The following is a 6,767-nucleotide window of genomic DNA, read 5'->3' as shown; positions in this document are numbered from 1 at the left end:
TTGCCTGGCTTCACTCTGCGGATCCTCTCACTGCTCTTTCTTACATTGCAGTTTGCTGAGTGCTTAGAGCTAAGGTTACACACCTGGCTGTATTGGAGCTGGGCCTTGGAGCTGTAGTCACAGGCAGCTCAGGCTGTGGGGCAGCCTCAGGAGTGCTCAGAGAGAGGTAGAATTGTGTCAGTATAAAATATTACTGCATTTCTAGTCATTAATGTTTTCCATACATATCAGTGTATTCTCTATTCCCTGTAATATATATATATTATATGTAATATTCTCTACTCCCTACACACCATAGTTCTGAACGCATTCAAGATTTTACTACATGCTTTTTCAAGGAACGTGTTTCTGAATCATAAAACATGTTCTACTGAAATATTTAAATTCTTCCATTTTTTGAGAAAGCCTGTTTTCTTTCAGTGTAGCATTAAGGAGAAGGCATGCAATTGAATCACTTCTGCATTAAAAAGTGCAGCCTTTTAAGCGCAGTAGTTCAAATAGATATCGGGACAACAATGCTGTTTTAAGGAGGCTATCAGATGTGCAGACAATGAAGGAACAGATTTGATGCTGATGTGCAGCATCAGAAGACCTATTTCTTTTCCCCTATAAATTTCTGCTCTGTTATTTTTATTGAGAAGCATTTCTAGGTAAATATAGTAGTACATAGTGGTTTTGTGGAAAATAAAGCAGAGCTCTACTTAGCCCCTACACAAAGTATGAGCTGAGAATTTTTTGATTGGCGTTTTTAAAATTAACATTGCTATAATTTTTATTATTGTTATTATTGGAGTTCGTTTTGTTGTCGGTTTTTTGGTTTTTTTTAAATTGACAATATGGAAAGAATGGACAGGAGGGAAATGAAAGACTTATAGCTGTGGGTTTTCAAGACACGTAGATTACATTTCCTGATCAATCTGTAAAATATAATATGTGTAAAACTTTAAAAATAAAATTACTGCAGGCAAATGACCAAGTTAGGACTTTCAAAATCTGGCATAGATCCTGGCACCTAAATTAATGCTTTTCAGTGATACTTACCAGAAATACTGAGTTGCTGATTAGAAGAGGTAGAGTTTTTTCTTAAGCTCAATTGCAGAGAAAGATTTTTTTTTCCTTGAATGTGTCAAATTGATTAAACTGAATGAAAACAATTAAAGAATAGTAATATCTTTTAGTCTGAGGCATGAGGAAGAAGTATGATAAGCACAGGGAAGGTTCAAAGCAGATTTTTTTTCTCCAAGTACAGAATATATTTGCATACATAGGTAAAAGGGTGAAATAACAGAGGAAAAAAATGTAAACTAATTGAAGTGCAAATGTAAACTCATTTCTGGTTGTTGTTTCTCTACAGAATGTTTTGCATTGTTAGTTTATCTAAGCAATAATGTGTAGGCAAGATGAGATTTCTGTTTTCATGAACCTAAAATAATCTCATCAAAATTTGCTGTTCAGAAGGAGAAAATACCAGAATTGACATAAGCAGTTTTATACGATTCCTTTCCTGATGTTTCCTCCATGTTTTACCATCATGAAATATGAAAGGAAGTGAGTCTTTGGGCCGTAATAATCCATGCCTGTATTTTCAGACCAACAGGCAGGTCTGTAGATATTAGGGATTATTTTGTCTGGGAACACAGACAAAATTCAAAATAGCTTTAATGTACCTGTGTTGGCATTTTTTTAGTGTCCAGTATTAATGTACAATTGAGGCCATTTTTAAATCATTTTGACACCATCATTTTGGCAACCTCTTTCAGATACCTCCTGTAGGCTGCAGTTAGTTCCTCTCATCCTTCCTCTCCTCCCTGTCAAACTAAACACGACTTTTTCCCTCAACCTCTCTTTGTGCCCATGCATCCTCTGCCTCACGAGCCCTCTCCTGTACCTTCTCCAGTTATCTTAATTTTCTGCACAAGCCAGGTGGTACAAAGCTAGATCCACTATTCCACATGTGCCTCACCAGTGCCAAGCACAGGGAGATGTTGCCACTTCCTGCAGTTTGGTGTCCATACTCCTCCCAATGCATGCATTGTTTGCTTTCTATGAGTGCACTCTACTGGCTTGGGTACAGCCTGAGACCCACCACGATGACCCCAGAAGCTTTTCAGCAGAGTCGCTCTTCAGTCTGTTGGATTCCTGTTGTCTCTGAGCTCTCTGTCTTGGGTGCTGAATGAATATTTCTTTTGGCTGGATTCCCAGTGTCTCGTCCAACTAAAAGTGATATTTTTGAGAAGAAAATTTTTCACTCAGTGTCTGTAATAATGTAGAATTAATATGGAGTGGTACTTGTAAAGTTTGAAGTACTCTAGTGGCAAATAACTTCGTAGTAAGCATTCCCAAACAAAATCTCAGGCCAGAATTTTCCTCTTGCTTGTAACTGTTTTGTTGCAGTGGAATTTTGGAAGGTTCCACTTGCAGAAATGGTGTAATGTACTGACAAACAAGACCTAACTCTAACCTTCTTTTCTCATAGTGAAGCCACTATGTTTGAATTAGCCTTCGGCCTAATTTTATATCAGATTTGATGGATACTGTAAGAAATTTTGAGAAGAGCTGAATTGACTGAAGGGGTCCCAGGGTGAGATGCAGATTGATTAACAGTGAAAGATGTTTGCAGATCTCTGAAGTTATTCTATATAAATCAAGCATATCTATATTCAGATTTGCAAATAAATTCTCTGTTTATTTCACGTGGGCTTGACTACTTGGGAAGGAGGAGTGGAGAATATTAGTAACCTTCTCTTTTTTTGGAAATATAACAATGTTGATTGAATTGTACATTTACAATTTGTTATGAAATGCTGTTTACCAGCTGGTAGGATGGTATGCCCAAGACTTTGTCTATTGCTCTTTTCTAGCCTGGTTACAACTTCACAAACTTATAGAGGCAAACCCACAGCTGTTTAAGCCCATCAAATAAGTGGTTTACAAGAAAAGGCATAATCAGTAGTATCAAGTATTTTGTCAATTATATTAGCAACATAAAATTAAAATGATGACTATTTGACAAGAGACTTTTTTAAGATACCACATTTGCATAATGCTTGTCTTTTCATACTATAGAAAGCAACAAGACATCACAGAAGAGATATATCCATTATTCATGAATTTAATCTGAATGGCATGTGGAAAATAAGACTGAGCTAGATTTTAAATTGTTAGAGTGATTTTTTTTTAAATACAAGCAATTATTGTTTGTTGTTTTTTAACTAATCCTATTTCTTCAGTCTGATTCATTATATGAATTTGCAGTTAGAAAATGAAATATCTTTTTATTAACTTCAGTAGAATTGACACCTTATATGACTCAGACTGCTGAGAGTAAACAATTCAGGCTGAATTATCCTGTCACATCTGTGAGGCTGATTAGACGTAAACATCAGTCATGACTATTCAGGTTTACTGTAGTGCATGTGGCTTCTCCAGAGGCCCCTGTACTATGAGCATGGATGTTGTCTGAGGCTGCTTATCAGAAATATGTAAGTTTCAAAAGGTAAAAGTAATTCAGAAGAAGAGTCATGTTTTTCTCTTGGTCCATCTTGGTTTTGCAGGCAAGAACTGTTTCTTTGGTTTACAGTTTGCACTATTTCTCAGTGCAGGAATAGTGACAAGATGTAATGATCAGTGGAGGAGACAAACAAGACAAGTCCATACCTGCTTACCCAAATAGTATATGCAACAACTACGTGACAAAATATAATGCCTGAAATTTAGTTTGTTCAAAATGTTTTTTCTCTCTTTCTAGTGAAAAATTCCAATGAAGCAACTCAGTTGTTCAGATCAACATCTCTAAAGCTGCAGCTTGCATCTCTGAAATGCAGACGAGATTGTGTTGCATCAATGCTAAAGCTCCATCAATTCCCTCTCACAGCTGCCCCAGTGAGATGTTAGGACATCTCTTACTCTATTCAGGCTTTTTATATCCAAGTCTTACATGTCTCAGCTCGACCAAGATCTTTCTCATTTCTGACCCTACAGCTTTATATTCTTTAAAGATAATGGTGTACTTTGCAGACTGTTATCTAGTAATAGTGACTCTGAAACTGGATTGGTAGTCTGAGATTGTAAGGAAATGAACATTTATAGGTATAGGTAATATCTGTTAAGTATTTCATTAGGTGGAACATTCTGCAGAGCATAGAAGACTTTTCTGACAGTGGTTGGAGCAAAACCAGGGATGCTGATAAAAGTGAGGATTAATACATAGTTAAAGGAGGAAAGTATAACTATAATTAACATAAATTTATGGGAAAATGGCATTGCTAGTTGCAAAGCTAATTCTTCCTAAACAATTTAGTATTTTTATATCCTACTGTCGTGGTTTTAAACCAGTAACTAAAAAAACTACTTATTTTTTTGTTGTGAGATATGGATTAAAACAAGAGCAAAACAGGCTTAAGACTTAAAGGAATAAAGACAGTTTATTAACAAACTACAAGAATGAGAATACCAGAATAAACTTTCAGAAAACCTCCTTATCTTCTACATCTTAACTATTTCTCTGTACACATGACAACATAGAGACAAATAACTTTAGGACTTTGGTGGTTAAAAACAGTCTTAATTCTTGCTACAGTCTTTCATCAGTCTTTGTAGAGAAACAGAAGTCTCTTTCTGTTAGCTTACGGAGTTTCTCACGAGAAAACTATTTTTCATCATAGTTTTCTATTTCTCTAATGCCAGCTGCCCGGAAATCTGTCATTAGATCTTCTCCTCCCATTTCACATCTCCAAGGTGTGTATGGGTCACAGAGTTTAGGAATCTTATTTTAAGGATAAGTTATTCAAAGGCAGAAGTCTTCTTCATTTGTCTCTGTGAGCCTTCCTGGAAAACAGTTTTCTCTTTGCCCTCAAAGCTTCAAAATCTTCACTCAACTCAATTCCAGCAACTCACAGTATCACAAGCACTCTCTCTGTCTCTCTTCTGCTCAAAAGTTACACTTTGAATATCTCACTCCTCCTAATACTCTTATCATGAATTAAAGGAGTCTTTTTATACTATTATTGTCCATCTCCATAGCTTTAACAGAAAGATTTCAGCTGTAAAGCATCTCCTTATTCTCTCTTTCTTATTTAAACTTAACTCTTTTCTTCACTGTTTTTGGTGGTTCTATGATGTCTCCTCTATGTTGATTGTCTCTCTCTCTCTGTCTTTCTGAGAAAAGGAGTAATCTGTATGTTTATCCAGGTAGTAAAAGAATTAAAAGCTTTAGGAAAACTGCAAGAGTTCATGGTGTTAAGTTTCAGTCTAGCAGCAAAAACTGAAAACCAAGCTCGGCTGGCCAGCGCTGCTTCTCTTCTCCCTCCCCCCCCCCCTCCACCCCGCGGCCTTGTAGGCCTGGAGAGGGGGGGAGGAGGCCAAGACAGAGCCTGCTACCTTGTCCGAAGCCAGAAACCAAAGAGAGCAAGAGAATTCTGTCTGTACTTCTTAAGGGGGTGTTTACAAGTTGAATTCACTTTTTAATGGTCAGATCTGCTGTCAATTCTTGAAAATGACCGATAATTGGTCAGGAGGGAAAAACTCCCATCAGCCACCAGCAGCTTCAACTTCCTCTCCCTCCAAGCTGTCTTAAAGGTAAAGCTACCCCATGACACCTACCAAAGATAATCTTTAATCTTTGCTTCTACTGTTAATTAACTTTCTCATTGATCAAGCTCAATTTGACCTAGGAAAATGCTGATGTCCCAAACTGTGACATGATCAGGGGTCTTTGAGACAATCTGGACCGGACAGAATCCTTTGGAACTCACTATGGCTTTGTGGCTTGTTACAAATGGATTAGAGGTTAAGATTTTTATGTTTAATACTATTTAAATGTATATCTTACATTTGTGTGATAGATATTATTATGAGACAACCCCATTCCATTATAATTTGAACTGCTTCTGTTATATTCACTAATAGAAGCAAAAATATTTTCCCCTGACAAATCTCTAACCTGAATAGCAGTTTTGTAGCTGCTGTCTGCTGATCTTATTATTCATGAAGAAACATATTTGAAAAAAGAGAATAGGTATTTGCTTTACATAAATGAAGATGATACACTATGGATTCCATGGCTAAAACAGCTTTCCACTGTAATTCTGTATAATAATATATAATGAAAGAGGAACAGGACTGCTCCAATATGAGGCATAAAGACATTTAGAATTCCGCTGGGGCTCCTCCTGACTGCTGCAAACCAAAGAAAATCCAATGACAAGCACTTAGGGTTTATTACATTGAAATGGAAAACCTTATGGATGATATTTATAAAAAATATTATACATTATTTCTTGTATTTCTAAGAATAAGTGGGCAGAAACATTCAACTTTCCTCCTTTCTATCATTAGTTCTTGTCCCTCTATTGTATTTTTATTCTTCTCTGATTCCAATTATTACAATCCTTTGGTTGTCTTTCTCATACAGATGTCCTCCCCAACTTTGTTTTCCAGTTCTCCTGTCTTTGCAAGTGTATATTCTTTATGTGTTCTTTCACTTAGTGAGTCAAGATTAGTCTTGTAGGAGACTAGCTCAGTGATAGATAAAAAATGTTGAAATACACTCCTCTTTTCTCTCAGTGTCTGTTGTTTCTAAGACTTTGCATTGTTAACTATCACAGCACACTGAACTGCAGTTTAAATCTCAAGATTTCTTTTTGGTGAGATGTAAAGTTAGTTTAGAACTCAACACATTGTTCCTTTCTTTACACATTACCTTGCATTTGCCAGTGCTTAATGTAATCTGACATAAAGACTTGGACCCTCTGAGGTCCTCTGGACCT

The sequence above is a fragment of the Cyanistes caeruleus genome, chromosome 4 (genome assembly GCF_971803275.1).
Source record: "Cyanistes caeruleus chromosome 4, bCyaCae1.hap1.1, whole genome shotgun sequence".
NCBI classification, from domain to species: domain Eukaryota; kingdom Metazoa; phylum Chordata; class Aves; order Passeriformes; family Paridae; genus Cyanistes; species Cyanistes caeruleus.
The sequence above is the reverse complement of the archived record's forward strand: the minus strand, read 5'-3'. Positions refer to the sequence as shown.